At 29.6% G+C, this 20,165-nt stretch overlaps 1 long non-coding RNA gene across 1 annotated transcript; it reads right to left on the reverse strand.

Moving 5' to 3' along the window:
• Positions 1–9,896: 9,896 nt before the first annotated feature.
• On the reverse strand, positions 9,897–10,887 carry LOC132199009 (uncharacterized). The gene is made up of 3 exons (XR_009442074.1): positions 10,277–10,887; positions 10,097–10,212; positions 9,897–10,036 (listed from the first exon to the last, which is right to left on the reverse strand). It is a non-coding gene; the product is annotated as an uncharacterized LOC132199009 (long non-coding RNA).
• Positions 10,888–20,165: the final 9,278 nt, after the last annotated feature.

Raw genomic sequence — 20,165 nt, forward strand, 5'->3', positions numbered from 1 at the left:
ATTATAATCATATCTCAGAAAATAAAGAAAATTTTCTACTCACAGTGAATTACTCCCTCAGCACTTATATTTTTCTCAATTTCAAACCCTAATCTACAAAATTTAAAAGTGTTGATCTCGATGTATACAATTGAAACCCCGCAAAAATCGTCAAAGGTTAGAGTTGGCTAAAACATCTTATTTTACTCTATTTTAGCCATATCTCAGAAAATTCAAAAAAATTTACTACCAACAATGAATTACTCCCTCAGCACTTATATTATTTATAATTTCAAACCCTAATCTAAAAAATTTAGTAGTATTGATCTCGATTTATACAATTGAAACCCCGCAAAAAGCGTCAAATTTAGAGTTGGCTCAAAACATCTTATTTTACTCCATTTTAGCCATATCTCAGAAAATTCAAAAAATTTACTACCCACAATGAATTACTCCTTCAGCAATTATATTTTTCTCATATTCAAACCCTAATCTACAAAATTTAGTAGTATTGATCTTGATTTATACAATTGAAACCCCGCAAAAAGTGTCAAACTTTAGCGTCAACTATATCATCTTATTTTGCTTTATTATGATCATATCTCAGAAAATGACGAAACATTCTTACTCACAGTGAATAGCTCCTTCAGCACTTATATTTTTCTCAATATCGAGCCCTAATCTACAAAATTTAGAAGTATTGATCACGATCTATACAACTGAAATTCTGCAAAAAGCGTCAAAAGTTAGTGTTGGCTAAAACATCTTATTTTATTCTATTATAATCATATCTCAGAAAATAAAGAAAATTTTCTACTCACAGTGAATTACTCCCTCAGCACTTATATTTTTCTCAATTTCAAACCCTAATCTACAAAATTTAGTAGTATTGATCTCGATGTATACAATTGAAACCCCGCAAAAATCGTCAAAAGTTAGTGTTGGCTAAAACATCTTATTTTACTCTTTTTTAGCCATATCTCAGAAAATTCAAAAAAATTGACTACCAACAATGAATTACTCCCTCAGAAGTTATATTTTTCATAATTTCAAACCCTAATCTAAAAAATTTAGTCGTATTGATCTCGACTTATACAATTGAAACCCCGCAAAAAGCGTCATATTTAGTGTTGGCTCAAAACATCTTATTTTACTCCATTTTAGCCATATCTCAGAAAATTCAAAAAATTTACTACCCACAATGAATTACTCCTTCAGCAATTATATTTTTCTCATATTCAAACCCTAATCTACAAAATTTAGTAGTATTGATCTTGATTCATACAATTGAAACCCCGCAAAAAGTGTCAAACTTTAGCGTCAACTATATCATCTTATTTTGCATTATTATGATCATATCTCAGAAAATGACGAAACTTTTTTACTCACAGTGAATAGCTCCTTCAGCACTTATATTTTTCTCAATATCGAGCCCTAATCTACAAAATTTAGAAGTATTGGTCACGATTTATACAATTGAAATTCTTCAAAAAGCGTCAAAAGTTAATGTGAACTAAATCATCTTATTTTACTCTATTTTAGCCATATCTCTGAAAATTCAAAAAAATTTACTACCAACAATGAATAACTCCCTCAGCACTTATATTATTTATAATTTCAAACCCTAATCTACAAAATTTAGTAGTATTGATCTCGATTTATACAATTGAAACCCCGCAAAAAGCGTCAAATTTAGTGTTGGCTCAAAACATCTTATTTTACTCCATTTTAGCCATATCTCAGAAAATTCAAAAAAATTGACTACCAACAATGAATTACTCCCTCAGAAGTTATATTTTTCATAATTTCAAACCCTAATCTAAAAAATTTAGTCGTATTGATCTCGACTTATACAATTGAAACCCCGCAAAAAGCGTCATATTTAGTGTTGGCTCAAAACATCTTATTTTACTCCATTTTAGCCATATCTCAGAAAATTCAAAAAATTTACAACCCACAATGAATTACTCCTTTAGCAATTATATTTTTCTCATATTCAAACCCTAATCTACAAAATTTAGTAGTATTGATCTTGATTCATACAATTGAAACCCCGCAAAAAGTGTCAAACTTTAGCGTCAACTATATCATCTTATTTTGCATTATTATGATCATATCTCAGAAAATGACGAAACTTTTTTACTCACAGTGAATAGCTCCTTCAGCACTTATATTTTTCTCAATATCGAGCCCTAATCTACAAAATTTAGAAGTATTGGTCACGATTTATACAATTGAAATTCTTCAAAAAGCGTCAAAAGTTAATGTTAACTAAATCATCTTATTTTACTCTATTTTAGCCATATCTCTGAAAATTCAAAAAAATTTACTACCCACAATGAATTACTCCTTCAGAACTTATATTTTTCTCAATTTAATACCCTAATTTAAAAAATTTAGTAGTATTGATCTCGATTTATACAACTGAAATTCTGCAAAAAGCGTCAAAAGTTAGTGTTGGCTAAAATATCTTATTTTGCTCTATTATAATCATATCTCAGAAAATAACGAAAATATTCTACTCACAGTGAATTACTCCCTCAGCACTTATATTTTTCTCAATTTCAAACCCTAATCTACAAAATTTAGTAGTATTGATCTCGATGTATACAATTGAAACCCCGCAAAAATCGTCAAAAGTTAGTGTTGGCTAAAACATCTTATTTTACTCTATTTTAGCCATATCTCAGAAAATTCAAAAACATTTACTACCAACAATGAATTACTCCCTCAGCACTTATATTATTTATAATTTCAAGCCCTAATCTACAAAATTTAGTAGTATTGATCTCGATTTATACTATTGAAACCCCGCAAAAAGCGTCAAATTTAGTGTTGGCTCAAAACATCTTATTTTACTCCATTTTAGCCATATCTCAGAAAATTCAAAAAATTTACTACCCACAATGAATTACTCCTTCAGAACTTATATTTTTCTCAATTTAATACCCTAATTTACAAAATTTAGAAGTATTGATCACGATTTATTCAATTGAAATTCTGCAAAAAGCGTCAAAAGTTAGTGTTGGCTAAAATATCTTATTTTGCTCTATTATAATCATATCTCAGAAAATAACGAAAATATTCTACTCACAGTGAATTACTCCCTCAGCACTTATATTTTTCTCAATTTCAAACCCTAATCTACAAAATTTAGTAGTATTGATCTCGATGTATACAATTGAAACCCCGCAAAAATCGTCAAAAGTTAGTGTTGGCTAAAACATCTTATTTTATTCTATTATAATCATATCTCAGAAAATAAAGAAAATTTTCTACTCACAGTGAATTACTCCTTCAGCACTTATATTTTTCTCAATTTCAAACCCTAATCTACAAAATTTAGTAGTATATATCTCGATATATACAATTGAATTCCCACAAAAAGCGTCAAAAATTAGTGTTAACTAAATCATCTTATTTTGCTCTATTATAATCATATCTCAGAAAATAACGAAAATATTCTACTCACAGTGAATTACTACCTCAGCACTTATATTTTTCTCAATTTCAAACCCTAATCTACAAAATTTAGTAGTATTGATCTCGATGTATACAATTGAAACCCCGCAAAAATCGTCAAAAGTTAGTGTTGGCTAAAACATCTTATTTTACTCCATTTTAGCCATATCTCAGAAAATTCAAAAAATTTACAACCCACAATGAATTACTCCTTCAGCAATTATATTTTTCTCATATTCAAACCCTAATCTACAAAATTTAGTAGTATTGATCTTGATTCATACAATTGAAACCCCGCAAAAAGTGTCAAACTTTAGCGTCAACTATATCATCTTATTTTGCATTATTATGATCATATCTCAGAAAATGACGAAACTTTTTTACTCACAGTGAATAGCTCCTTCAGCACTTATATTTTTCTCAATATCGAGCCCTAATCTACAAAATTTAGAAGTATTGGTCACGATTTATACAATTGAAATTCTTCAAAAAGCGTCAAAAGTTAATGTTAACTAAATCATCTTATTTTACTCTATTTTAGCCATATCTCTGAAAATTCAAAAAAATTTACTACCCACAATGAATTACTCCTTCAGAACTTATATTTTTCTCAATTTAATACCCTAATTTAAAAAATTTAGTAGTATTGATCTCGATTTATACAACTGAAATTCTGCAAAAAGCGTCAAAAGTTAGTGTTGGCTAAAATATCTTATTTTGCTCTATTATAATCATATCTCAGAAAATAACGAAAATATTCTACTCACAGTGAATTACTCCCTCAGCACTTATATTTTTCTCAATTTCAAACCCTAATCTACAAAATTTAGTAGTATTGATCTCGATGTATACAATTGAAACCCCGCAAAAATCGTCAAAAGTTAGTGTTGGCTAAAACATCTTATTTTACTCTATTTTAGCCATATCTCAGAAAATTCAAAAAAATTTACTACCAACAATGAATTACTCCCTCAGCACTTATATTATTTATAATTTCAAACCCTAATCTACAAAATTTAGTAGTATTGATCTCGATTTATACTATTGAAACCCCGCAAAAAGCGTCATATTTAGTGTTGGCTCAAAACATCTTATTTTACTCCATTTTAGCCATATCTCAGAAAATTCAAAAAATTTACTACCCACAATGAATTACTCCTTCAGAACTTATATTTTTCTCAATTTAATACCCTAATTTACAAAATTTAGAAGTATTGATCACGATTTATTCAATTGAAATTCTGCAAAAAGCGTCAAAAGTTAGTGTTGGCTAAAATATCTTATTTTGCTCTATTATAATCATATCTCAGAAAATAACGAAAATATTCTACTCACAGTGAATTACTCCCTCAGCACTTATATTTTTCTCAATTTCAAACCCTAATCTACAAAATTTAGTAGTATTGATCTCGATGTATACAATTGAAACCCCGCAAAAATCGTCAAAAGTTAGTGTTGGCTAAAACATCTTATTTTATTCTATTATAATCATATCTCAGAAAATAAAGAAAATTTTCTACTCACAGTGAATTACTCCTTCAGCACTTATATTTTTCTCAATTTCAAACCCTAATCTACAAAATTTAGTAGTATATATCTCGATATATACAATTGAATTCCCACAAAAAGCGTCAAAAATTAGTGTTAACTAAATCATCTTATTTTGCTCTATTATAATCATATCTCAGAAAATAACGAAAATATTCTACTCACAGTGAATTACTACCTCAGCACTTATATTTTTCTCAATTTCAAACCCTAATCTACAAAATTTAGTAGTATTGATCTCGATGTATACAATTGAAACCCCGCAAAAATCGTCAAAAGTTAGTGTTGGCTAAAACATCTTATTTTATTCTATTATAATCATATATCAGAAAATAAAGAAAGTTTTCTACTCACAGTGAATTACTCATTCAGCACTTATATTTTTCTCAATTTCAAACCCTAATCTACAAAATTTAGTAGTATTGATCTCGATGTATACAATTGAAACCCCGCAAAAATCGTCAAAAGTTAGTGTTGGCTAAAACATCTTATTTTACTCTATTTTAGCCATATCTCAGAAAATTCAAAAAAATTGACTACCAACAATGAATTACTCCCTCAGAAGTTATATTTTTCATAATTTCAAACCCTAATCTAAAAAATTTAGTCGTATTGATCTCGACTTATACAATTGAAACCCCGCAAAAAGCGTCATATTTAGTGTTGGCTCAAAACATCTTATTTTACTCCATTTTAGCCATATCTCAGAAAATTCAAAAAATTTACAACCCACAATGAATTACTCCTTCAGCAATTATATTTTTCTCATATTCAAACCCTAATCTACAAAATTTAGTAGTATTGATCTTGATTCATACAATTGAAACCCCGCAAAAAGTGTCAAACTTTAGCGTCAACTATATCATCTTATTTTGCATTATTATGATCATATCTCAGAAAATGACGAAACTTTTTTACTCACAGTGAATAGCTCCTTCAGCACTTATATATTTCTCAATATCGAGCCCTAATCTACAAAATTTAGAAGTATTGATCACGATTTATACAATTGAAATTCTGCAAAAAGCGTCAAAAGTTAATGTTAACTAAATCATCTTATTTTACTCTATTTTAGCCATATCTCTGAAAATTCAAAAAAATTTACTACCAACAATGAATTACTCCCTCAGAAGTTATATTTTTCATAATTTCAAACCCTAATCTACAAAATTAAGTCGTATTGATCTCGATTTATACAATTGAAACCCCGCAAAAAGCGTCAAATTTAGTGTTGGCTCAAAACATCTTATTTTACTCTATTTTAGCCATATCTCAGAAAATACAAAAAATTTACTACCCACAATGAATTACTCCTTTAGCAATTATATTTTTCTCATATTCAAACCCTAATCTACAAAATTTAGTAGTATTGATCTTGATTCATACAATTGAAACCCCGCAAAAAGTGTCAAACTTTAGCGTCAACTATATCATCTTATTTTGCTTTATTATGATCATATCTCAGAAAATGACGAAACTTTTTTACTCACAGTGAATAGCTCCTTCAGCACTTATATATTTCTCAATATCGAGCCCTAATCTACAAAATTTAGAAGTATTGATCACGATTTATACAATTGAAATTCTGCAAAAAGCGTCAAAAGTTAATGTTAACTAAATCATCTTATTTTACTCTATTTTAGCCATATCTCTGAAAATTCAAAAAAATTTACTACCAACAATGAATTACTCCCTCAGAAGTTATATTTTTCATAATTTCAAACCCTAATCTACAAAATTTAGTCGTATTGATCTCGATTTATACAATTGAAACCCCGCAAAAAGCGTCAAATTTAGTGTTGGCTCAAAACATCTTATTTTACTCCATTTTAGCCATATCTCAGAAAATTCAAAAAATTTACTACCCACAATGAATTACTCCTTCAGCAATTATATTTTTCTCATATTCAAACCCTAATCTACAAAATTTAGTAGTATTGATCTTGATTCATAAATTTAAACCCCGCAAAAAGTGTCAAACTTTAGCGTCAACTATATCATCTTATTTTGCTTTATTATGATCATATCTCAGAAAATGACGAAACTTTTTTACTCACAGTGAATAGCTCCTTCAGCACTTATATATTTCTCAATATCGAGCCCTAATCTACAAAATTTAGAAGTATTGATCACGATTTATACAATTGAAATTCTGCAAAAAGCGTCAAAAGTTAATGTTAACTAAATCATCTTATTTTACTCTATTTTAGCCATATCTCTGAAAATTCAAAAAAATTTACTTCCAACAATGAATTACTCCCTCAGAAGTTATATTTTTCATAATTTCAAACCCTAATCTACAAAATTTAGTAGCATTGATCTCGATTTATACAACTGAAATTCTGCAAAAAGCGTCAAAAGTTAGTGTTGGCTAAAACATCTTATTTTATTCTATTATAATCATATCTCAGAAAATAAAGAAAATTTTCTACTCACAGTGAATTACTCCCTCAGCACTTATATTTTTCTCAATTTCAAACCCTAATCTACAAAATTTAAAAGTGTTGATCTCGATGTATACAATTGAAACCCCGCAAAAATCGTCAAAGGTTAGAGTTGGCTAAAACATCTTATTTTACTCTATTTTAGCCATATCTCAGAAAATTCAAAAAAATTTACTACCAACAATGAATTACTCCCTCAGCACTTATATTATTTATAATTTCAAACCCTAATCTACAAAATTTAGTAGTATTGATCTCGATTTATACAATTGAAACCCCGCAAAAAGCGTCAAATTTAGAGTTGGCTCAAAACATCTTATTTTACTCCATTTTAGCCATATCTCAGAAAATTCAAAAAATTTACTACCCACAATGAATTACTCCTTCAGCAATTATATTTTTCTCATATTCAAACCCTAATCTACAAAATTTAGTAGTATTGATCTTGATTTATACAATTGAAACCCCGCAAAAAGTGTCAAACTTTAGCGTCAACTATATCATCTTATTTTGCTTTATTATGATCATATCTCAGAAAATGACGAAACATTCTTACTCACAGTGAATAGCTCCTTCAGCACTTATATTTTTCTCAATATCGAGCCCTAATCTACAAAATTTAGAAGTATTGATCACGATCTATACAACTGAAATTCTGCAAAAAGCGTCAAAAGTTAGTGTTGGCTAAAACATCTTATTTTATTCTATTATAATCATATCTCAGAAAATAAAGAAAATTTTCTACTCACAGTGAATTACTCCCTCAGCACTTATATTTTTCTCAATTTCAAACCCTAATCTACAAAATTTAGTAGTATTGATCTCGATGTATACAATTGAAACCCCGCAAAAATCGTCAAAAGTTAGTGTTGGCTAAAACATCTTATTTTACTCTTTTTTAGCCATATCTCAGAAAATTCAAAAAAATTGACTACCAACAATGAATTACTCCCTCAGAAGTTATATTTTTCATAATTTCAAACCCTAATCTAAAAAATTTAGTCGTATTGATCTCGACTTATACAATTGAAACCCCGCAAAAAGCGTCATATTTAGTGTTGGCTCAAAACATCTTATTTTACTCCATTTTAGCCATATCTCAGAAAATTCAAAAAATTTACAACCCACAATGAATTACTCCTTCAGCAATTATATTTTTCTCATATTCAAACCCTAATCTACAAAATTTAGTAGTATTGATCTTGATTCATACAATTGAAACCCCGCAAAAAGTGTCAAACTTTAGCGTCAACTATATCATCTTATTTTGCATTATTATGATCATATCTCAGAAAATGACGAAACTTTTTTACTCACAGTGAATAGCTCCTTCAGCACTTATATTTTTCTCAATATCGAGCCCTAATCTACAAAATTTAGAAGTATTGGTCACAGTGGGCCGGCATAAAAGCAAGCTGCGCACAATATGGCCGCTCCCTGAGAGGCGCGAAAAATTTGAGTTGGGTGAATGCACGTGCTATTCCATAGCGGCAGTAATAACCCGTAATAACAATTAATCCTACCTTTAATCTGATCAAAACAATGACTTTTGTTTGGATAATCATGCTTCCCAGGTGTTGTTGTTTTTTTTTTTATACTTCACAATGCTGCGTTTAGGTGGCACATGCGTCACAGCTCACAGCTGTTGTTTGAAAAAAGTGCACCAACAAACCCATATCAAAACATGGCAAAAATTAATTTTTTTATTAAGTGTGATCATGAAGCAAAGTAGGAGTAAATTTTATTGCTTTTAATTGAATGTCTATTCCCCTCTGTTAGACACGCTAGACCAAATATACAGAGAGATTTCGGTCACTCGATCTGTCTCGAGACTCGAGCAACACGGCCAAGTAAGCTTTTGTCTTTCGTCCAATTAAGATTTATGTTTGCCTGTTAGTTTGAGCAAAAATTCAGCGTCTCTGTAAAATTATGTTACATATTAATTAAGTTAATCTGCAAATAATTTGAATTACTTGTTAGGCATTAGGCAATGAACATAATTGTAGGCAATTTTAAGGAAAAATCAGTTTTTCAACTTGCTTTATCTTCAAAAATTTTAATGAACACCTTGATCCTTGTTATGAAATTTTAATTGAGTGCGTGGGAACTATACTATACCCTGTTTTTTTATTTAAAAAAAATTGGAGTTCAATTATTAGGAAATGTGAAATCTTGCCTAATTTTGTTTTTAAATTTTTGCAGCATAACAGCTGTATAAAATTTTTGTTAGATCACTTTCATTTATTTATAGTTTCAATTCTAACATTCTAAGTCCTTTAAAACTGAAATATTCATGTCAATTAATGATTAACTCTGAAAATCCCATTACCCTTAGGAAAAAAAGATCTGGAGACGAAGACAAATTCACTTCGAGACTTCTGAAATTAAAAAAATTATCTGTATTTTGAATGTAACACCCCAAAAACTTTATTTCAATACACAAAAAATACAGTGAAATAGGCCAAAATATTTTCAATAAGTCCATGACGAATTGCACCAGATTAGTTCCGTGAAATTAAAGGCTTAAGGCTGCCATTGCCTCTTTGGGTTTCAAAAATCCGGTTAGTGCCTTGGGATGGGTTGGCAGTTGGCAATTGAGGATTCTGAAATGAAAAATTATGTTGTAAGATTTCAAATCTTAAAGATTTATAATTTAAATTTACCTTTTTGAGTCTTGAAAGAGACTTAAAATCAGAAATCTAGTCGTAATTTGTGGCCTGCAGCCTATGTATCTGGCTTCCCGTTTTGTTTCGTAATTATTTGGCAATCAATTTTTTTACTGTAAGAATTCAGATATTGTTAAAATTTGTTGACTATAATAAGTAATTGCAATGAAAATATACCTTTAAATCCGGTCATTTGCAACAGATTTGAAAATGCTCAATGAAATGTAAAAGACATCATAGTAAGGTCTCTTGTCGGGATCGAAAAGTCGGGGGGCACCAGGGCACGTCGATTCCTTGTCTTGTTGACTTCTTGAACTGCAAATAATAATGACACAAAGTAAAAATATTCTTATAAAAAATTATAGATTTCTAATCCAGCTGCCCTGCCAAAGAATTAAAAAATTACTTTGCTGCGAATTTTCAGCCAAGAGAGTCTTAAAAACTGATAACAGGACTCGACTCAGGTACTTCCTGCAAAATAACAACCCGTTTTACCAAAATTGGAAAGAAATTCCAAAACCAAAAAGGCAGGCAGCGGACCAGCGACCAGCGGTTAAATATTTCCATAGCAATGAGTTTGACTTATCTGATTAAGTGATTAATTATGTAGTGTGCGTATTTGCGTAATTCGTTCCTTCCATTTGGATTGCACTTTTGCGTTGCGTTCTTCATCTTCACATCAGCAAAAAAACGTAAATTTCATATTGAATCTGCATCCAGCCGTACCAAGCATGACGTTAACTCGCGAAAATACATTTCATTGGACTGAATTGAAATTAAAATACGGAATAAACACCCAGAAAGCATGAAACCATTTGATCTCGCGATGATCAAAACAAAGGCCCCCGAGGCCGTCTCTGATTGGCTCTCGCACCGAGCAGCCATCTTGAGTTGCCTGCGCGGCGGGAAACAAAAAATTTCTCCTTATGCTGGCCCACTGATTGGTCACGATTTATACAATTGAAATTCTTCAAAAAGCGTCAAAAGTTAATGTTAACTAAATCATCTTATTTTACTCTATTTTAGCCATATCTCTGAAAATTCAAAAAAATTTACTACCAACAATGAATTACTCCCTCAGCACTTATATTATTTATAATTTCAAACCCTAATCTACAAAATTTAGTAGTATTGATCTCGATTTATACAATTGAAACCCCGCAAAAAGCGTCAAATTTAGTGTTGGCTCAAAACATCTTATTTTACTCCATTTTAGCCATATCTCAGAAAATTCAAAAAAATTGACTACCAACAATGAATTACTCCCTCAGAAGTTATATTTTTCATAATTTCAAACCCTAATCTAAAAAATTTAGTCGTATTGATCTCGACTTATACAATTGAAACCCCGCAAAAAGCGTCATATTTAGTGTTGGCTCAAAACATCTTATTTTACTCCATTTTAGCCATATCTCAGAAAATTCAAAAAATTTACAACCCACAATGAATTACTCCTTCAGCAATTATATTTTTCTCATATTCAAACCCTAATCTACAAAATTTAGTAGTATTGATCTTGATTCATACAATTGAAACCCCGCAAAAAGTGTCAAACTTTAGCGTCAACTATATCATCTTATTTTGCATTATTATGATCATATCTCAGAAAATGACGAAACTTTTTTACTCACAGTGAATAGCTCCTTCAGCACTTATATTTTTCTCAATATCGAGCCCTAATCTACAAAATTTAGAAGTATTGTTCACGATTTATACAATTGAAATTCTTCAAAAAGCGTCAAAAGTTAATGTTAACTAAATCATCTTATTTTACTCTATTTTAGCCATATCTCTGAAAATTCAAAAAAATTTACTACCCACAATGAATTACTCCTTCAGAACTTATATTTTTCTCAATTTAATACCCTAATTTAAAAAATTTAGTAGTATTGATCTCGATTTATACAACTGAAATTCTGCAAAAAGCGTCAAAAGTTAGTGTTGGCTAAAATATCTTATTTTGCTCTATTATAATCATATCTCAGAAAATAACGAAAATATTCTACTCACAGTGAATTACTCCCTCAGCACTTATATTTTTCTCAATATCAAACCCTAATCTACAAAATTTAGTAGTATTGATCTCGATGTATACAATTGAAACCCCGCAAAAATCGTCAAAAGTTAGTGTTGGCTAAAACATCTTATTTTACTCTATTTTAGCCATATCTCAGAAAATTCAAAAAAATTTACTACCAACAATGAATTACTCCCTCAGCACTTATATTATTTATAATTTCAAACCCTAATCTACAAAATTTAGTAGTATTGATCTCGATTTATACTATTGAAACCCCGAAAAAAGCGTCAAATTTAGTGTTGGCTCAAAACATCTTATTTTACTCCATTTTAGCCATATCACAGAAAATTCAAAAAATTTACTACCCACAATGAATTACTCCTTCAGAACTTATATTTTTCTCAATTTAATACCCTAATTTACAAAATTTAGAAGTATTGATCACGATTTATTCAATTGAAATTCTGCAAAAAGCGTCAAAAGTTAGTGTTGGCTAAAATATCTTATTTTGCTCTATTATAATCATATCTCAGAAAATAACGAAAATATTCTACTCACAGTGAATTACTCCCTCAGCACTTATATTTTTCTCAATTTCAAACCCTAATCTACAAAATTTAGTAGTATTGATCTCGATGTATACAATTGAAACCCCGCAAAAATCGTCAAAAGTTAGTGTTGGCTAAAACATCTTATTTTATTCTATTATAATCATATCTCAGAAAATAAAGAAAATTTTCTACTCACAGTGAATTACTCCTTCAGCACTTATATTTTTCTCAATTTCAAACCCTAATCTACAAAATTTAGTAGTATTGATCTCGATATATACAATTGAATTCCCACAAAAAGCGTCAAAAATTAGTGTTAACTAAATCATCTTATTTTGCTCTATTATAATCATATCTCAGAAAATAACGAAAATATTCTACTCACAGTGAATTACTACCTCAGCACTTATATTTTTCTCAATTTCAAACCCTAATCTACAAAATTTAGTAGTATTGATCTCGATGTATACAATTGAAACCCCGCAAAAATCGTCAAAAGTTAGTGTTGGCTAAAACATCTTATTTTATTCTATTATAATCATATATCAGAAAATAAAGAAAGTTTTCTACTCACAGTGAATTACTCATTCAGCACTTATATTTTTCTCAATTTCAAACCCTAATCTACAAAATTTAGTAGTATTGATCTCGATATATACAACTGAAATTCTGCAAAAAGCGTCAAAAGTTATTGTTAACTAAATGATCTTATTTTGCTCTATTATAATCATATCTCAGAAAATAACGAAAATATTCTACTCACAGTGAATTACTACCTCAGCACTTATATTTTTCTCAATTTCAAACCCTAATCTACAAAATTTAGTAGTATTGATCTCGATGTATACAATTGAAACCCCGCAAAAATCGTCAAAAGTTAGTGTTGGCTAAAACATCTTATTTTACTCTATTTTAGCCATATCTCAGAAAATTCAAAAAAATTTACTACCAACAATGAATTACTCCCTCAGCACTTATATTTTTTATAATTTCAAACACTAATCTACAAAATTTAGTAGTATTGATCTCGATGTATACAATTGAAACCCCGCAAAAAGCGTCAAATTTAGTGTTGACTCAAAACATCTTATTTTACTCCATTTTAGCCATATCTCAGAAAATTCAAAAAATTTAATACCCACATTGAATTACTCCTTCAGCAATTATATTTTTCTCATATTCAAACACTAATCTACAAAATTTAGTAGTATTGATCTTGAATTATACAATTGAAACCCCGCAAAAAGTGTCAAACTTTAGCGTCAACTATATCATCTTATTTTGCTTTATTATGATCATATCTCAGAAAATGACGAAACTTTTTTACTCACAGTGAAAAGCTCCTTCAGCACTTATATTTTTCTCAATTTCATACCCTAATCTACAAAATTTAGTAGTATTGATCTCGATGTATACAATTGAAACCCCGCAAAAATCGTCAAAAGTTAGTGTTGGCTAAAACATCTTATTTTACTCTATTTTAGCCATATCTCAGAAAATTCAAAAAAATTTACTACCAACAATGAATTACTCCCTCAGCACTTATATTATTTATAATTTCAAACCCTAATCTACAAAATTTAGTAGTATTGATCTCGATTTATACAATTGAAACCCCGCAAAAAGCGTCAAATTTAGTGTTGGCTCAAAACATCTTATTTTACTCCATTTTAGCCATATCTCAGAAAATTCAAAAAATTTACTACCCACAATGAATTACTCCATCAGCAACTATATTTTTCTCATATTCAAACCCTAATCTACAAAATTTAGTAGTATTGATCTTGATTCATACAATTGAAACCCCGCAAAAAGTGTCAAACTTTAGCGTCAACTATATCATCTTATTTTGCTTTATTATGATCATATCTCAGAAAATGACGAAACTTTTTTACTCACAGTGAATAGCTCCTTCAGCACTTATATTTTTCTCAATATCGAGCCCTAATCTACAAAATTTAGAAGTATTGATCACGATTTATACAATTGAAATTCTGCAAAAAGCGTCAAAAGTTAATGTTAACTAAATTATCTTATTTTACTCTATTTTAGCCATATCTCCGAAAATTCAAAAAAATTTACTACCAACAATGAATTACTCCCTCAGAAGTTATATACCTTTCAAATTATAAGACCTTTCAAATTACAAGAATTCCTTAAATTTGAAAACAAAAAATTACATATTTCAAATGTATGATTTCACTATAAGGTAGAGAATTTGATTACACGACCGCAATATATTCTATTTTAGCGCCCGGATGAATATTATTTGAGCTGTGCAATTAATTTTTAATTGTCATGACAAAGAGAAATTTTCATAAACAAAATAGGACTCTTAAAAAAAAGTAGACCTTAATTTTGAAAATGAAAAAATTCAGTTTTAAAATGGATGATTAACTCTTAGCTGTTAAAATTTTACAGCGCTTCTTAATAATTTTAAATGTGTGCGCCTAGCTTGACATTTATTGAGCGGTAAAATCCTTTATTTTCGTGTTAAAAAGAAAAAGATAAGGTAGATTATTAATAAGACCTTTCAAATTACAAGAAGTCCTTAAATTTGAAAACAAAAAATTACATATTTATATTGTATGATTTCACTATAAGGTAGAGAATTCGATTACACGACCGCAATATATTCTATTTTAGCGCCCGGATGAATATTATTTGAGCTGTGCAATTAATTTTTAATTGTCATGACAAAGAGAAATTTTCATAAACAAAATAGGACTCTTAAAAAAAAGTAGACCATAATTTTGAAAATAAAAAAATTCAGTTTTAAAATGGATGATTAACTCTTAGCTGTTAAAATTTTACAGTGCTTCTTAATAATTTTTAATGTGTGCGCCTAGCATGACATTTATTGAGCGGTAAAATCCTATATTTTCGTGTTAATATGAAAAAGATAAGGGTGATTATAAATAAGACCTTTCAAATTACAAGAAGTCCTTAAATTTGAAAACAAAAAATTACATATTTCAAATGTATGATTTCACTATAAGGTAGAGAATTTGATTACACGACCGCAATATATTCTATTTTAGCGCCCGGATGAATATTATTTGAGCTGTGCAATTAATTTTTAATTGTCATTACAAAGAGAAATTTTCATAAACAAAATAGGACTCTTAAAAAAAAGTTGACCATAATTTTGAAAATAAAAAAATTCAGTTTTAAAATGGATGATTAACTCTTAGCTGTTAAAATTTTACAGTGCTTCTTAATAATTTTAAATGTGTGCGCCTAGCATGACATTTATTGAGCGGTAAAATCCTATATTTTCGTGTTAATATGAAAAAGATAAGGGTGATTATAAATAAGACCTTTCAAATTACAAGAAGTCCTTAAATTTGAAAACAAAAAATTACATATTTCAAATGTATGATTTCACTATAAGGTAGAGAATTTGATTACACGACCGCAATATATTCTATTTTAGCGCCCGGATGAATATTATTTGAGCTGTGCAATTAATTTTTAATTGTCATTACAAAGAGAAATTTTCATAAACAAAATAGGACTCTTAAAAAAAAGTTGACCATAATTTTGAAAATAAAAAAATTCAGTTTTAAAATGGATGATTAACTCTTAGCTGTTAAAATTTTACAGTGCTTCTTAATAATTTTTAATGTGTGCGCCTAGCATGACATTTATTGAGCGGTAAAATCCTATATTTTCGTGTTAATATGAAAAAGATAAGGGTGATTATAAATAAGACCTTTCAAATTACAAGAAGTCCTTAAATTTGAAAACAAAAAATTACATATTTCAAATGTATGATTTCACTATAAGGTAGAGAATTTGATTACACGACCGCAATATATTCTATTTTAGCGCCCGGATGAATATTATTTGAGCTGTGCAATTAATTTTTAATTGTCATTACAAAGAGAAATTTTCATAAACAAAATAGGACTCTTAAAAAAAAGTTGACCATAATTTTGAAAATAAAAAAATTCAGTTTTAAAATGGATGATTAACTCTTAGCTGTTAAAATTTTACAGTGCTTCTTAATAATTTTAAATGTGTGCGCCTAGCATGACATTTATTGAGCGGTAAAATCCTATATTTTCGTGTTAATATGAAAAAGATAAGGGTGATTATAAATAAGACCTTTCAAATTACAAGAAGTCCTTAAATTTGAAAACAAAAAATTACATATTTCAAATGTATGATTTCACTATAAGGTAGAGAATTTGATTACACGACCGCAATATATTCTATTTTAGCGCCCGGATGAATATTATTTGAGCTGTGCAATTAATTTTTAATTGTCATTACAAAGAGAAATTTTCATAAACAAAATAGGACTCTTAAAAAAAAGTAGACCTTAATTTTGAAAATAAAAAAATTCAGTTTTAAAATGGATGATTAACTCTTAACTGTTAAAATTTTACAGTGTTTCTAAATAATTTTAAATGTGTGCGCCTAGCTTGACAATTATTGAGCGGTAAAATCCTATATTTTCGTGTTAAAATGAAAAAGATAAGGTAGATTATAAATAAGACCTTTCAAATTACAAGAAGTCCTTAAATTTGAAAACATAAAATTACATATTTAAAATGTATGATTTCACTATAAGGTAGAGAATTTGATTACACGACCGCAATATATTCTATTTTAGCGCCCGGATGAATATTATTTGAGCTGTGCAATTAATTTTTAATTGTCATTACAAAGAGAAATTTTCATAAACAAAATAGGACTCTTAAAAAAAAGTTGACCATAATTTTGAAAATAAAAAAATTCAGTTTTAAAATGGATGATTAACTCTTAGCTGTTAAAATTTTACAGTGCTTCTTAATAATTTTAAATGTGTGCGCCTAGCATGACATTTATTGAGCGGTAAAATCCTATATTTTCGTGTTAATATGAAAAAGATAAGGGTGATTATAAATAAGACCTTTCAAATTACAAGAAGTCCTTAAATTTGAAAACAAAAAATTACATATTTCAAATGTATGATTTCACTATAAGGTAGAGAATTTGATTACACGACCGCAATATATTCTATTTTAGCGCCCGGATGAATATTATTTGAGCTGTGCAATTAATTTTTAATTGTCATTACAAAGAGAAATTTTCATAAACAAAATAGGACTCTTAAAAAAAAGTAGACCTTAATTTTGAAAATGAAAAAATTCAGTTTTAAAATGGATGATTAACTCTTAGCTGTAAAAATTTTACAGTGCTCCATAATGATTTTAAATGTGTTCGCCTAGCTTGACATTTATTGAGCGGTAAAATCCTTTATTTTCGTGTTAAAAAGAAAAAGATAAGGTAGATTATTAATAAGACCTTTCAAATTACAAGAAGTCCTTAAATTTGAAAACAAAAAATTACATATTTAAAATGTATGATTTCACTATAAGGTAGAGAATTTGATTACACGACCGCAATATATTCTATTTTAGCGCCCGGATGAATATTATTTGAGCTGTGCAATTAATTTTTAATTGTCATTACAAAGAGAAATTTTCATAAACAAAATAGGACTCTTAAAAAAAAGTAGACCTTAATTTTGAAAATGAAAAAATTCAGTTTTAAAATGAATGATGAACTCTAAGCTGCTTAAATTTGACTGTGCTTCTCAATTATTTTAAATGTTTGAGCCAAAGGGGATGCGGAATTAAAACAATTTTTCTCGCCACTGGAAAGTGGGTTCTTTCTCCGACGCACAGAAAATTTGAAAATAATAGCAACACTCTGTGGCGAAGAGAAAAAAGCAGAGCAGCACCCTCCATTTGACTTTCATGCATTTTTTCCTATCAATCCTCAAGGAGAGCATTTCGAGCGGCGATGATGAATGGCGCAATTTGTGTCCATTCGGGCTTTTTGTCCGTAAAATAATTTCCCATTTTTCCGACGCACGAGAGACACGCACAATGATTTATCGGCGTGACTGGCTGGAAAAAAAAACGCCGGTGATCTCATATGTCAATATCAGAGTCTATTACCAGCAAAAGGTGATTACACGCGGCTCTTCTTCTCGCTGCTGCGAAACGTGCCTTTGTTGAAGTAAGTAAGGCTGGGTCAAGGGCACACAAAACGGGGGTTCCGATGGGGACGATGAAATATTGAAAGAGCTGGGCAGGACAACGGCCGGCGGCACACGCACGGCGCATTAAACGGGAAATTGATGTTGAGCTATTGACCGTCATTGTACGCAGTATGCAAAGGCCAACGACAAATCCCAACGGATGCTGGATATAATGCAACATTCATCGCTGCCCTGCACTTGGGAATAAAATGCTGGCGACAGAGGTCAATAAGGTTGAGACGGACGGACCACCATTAAAACTGGTTAAGTCCTTGAAGCTGGGATTAGTTGAGACGCTGAAGAAGCTAAAATTGCAAATATTGAAAACATTTCAATATAAAAAATTGTGATTTGGTATAAATTCCTTTTTGCATACATATATGCAATTAATTGAATATAGTGTATGATTACCATATGTTTAAGATTTCCTTTATTCATGTTTGATTTATTACTTTTAAATTTTCTCCATTCGATTATTTGTCTTAAAAAAAATGTGTCATTACTTCCCATATTTACTACAATTGGGCTTCAAACTTGCAAAGCAATTTATTAAAAGCTTTGTTGTAGAAGTTCACGATTGAGGGTGGATTCATTGTGAATTGAATCTAAATTCGGCTTTTCCTTGATGGGCTTTTGTATTTTTTCTTGAACAATAAAAAACTCACAAAAACCCATCAAGGAAAAGCCGAATTTTAATTCAAATCACCATTTTTAAAACATGTTTGTAGCATTTCCAATAGTTCAAGAAACGAATTTATATTTTTTTTAATTCTAAAGAAGGTATAAGATACAAATTATTGATACAAATTAATATATCTCTAACAGGTTTTCAAAAATTAGTAATTATTTTCATACAAAATGAAAGATTTTATTTGTACAAATTTGTTAAGCGTTGATTTCATGGACCTAATAATTTAATGGTTCAATAATCTATGGTTGATTTACTTTATATAAACATAGAAATCGTTGGAGTTACGCCAAAGATGAAAAAATTTGAATACCGAAAAATTTATTTTTACTCTTATCAATTAAATATTTATAAATAAACTCACGGTTAGCTATTGGCCATGGCGTTGTAACCATGAATTAGATAATATATGATGAAGCTTTCATAAAAATGAAGCAAAAAAGGCACACTGTATATGCCACTGGTAGATTTATCCGAATTACGAATTACTCATGACGGTATATGTGCCACTGTGGCATGAAGCAGCAAATAATAAATCAACACTAGAGCAAACATGACATGTACACAAGCACGATACTAAATAAATAATCACACGCCGTGCGCGCCACAGACTCCGACTCGAAACTGGAAAGTTGCTGCATTATTCATGCAGAATAGAACATCCGTTGCAACTATCAGCGAGCTGCACCCAAATAAAATTTCTAAAACAGCCCATTCACTAAGTAAAAGTAAAAGTTTTACAGCAGATAAAAATTTAGCAAACAATTTGC

Source organism: Neocloeon triangulifer, unplaced genomic scaffold, assembly GCF_031216515.1.
Source record: "Neocloeon triangulifer isolate White Clay Creek 2 clone unplaced genomic scaffold, ASM3121651v1 ptg000013l, whole genome shotgun sequence".
NCBI classification, from domain to species: Eukaryota; Metazoa; Arthropoda; class Insecta; order Ephemeroptera; family Baetidae; genus Neocloeon; species Neocloeon triangulifer.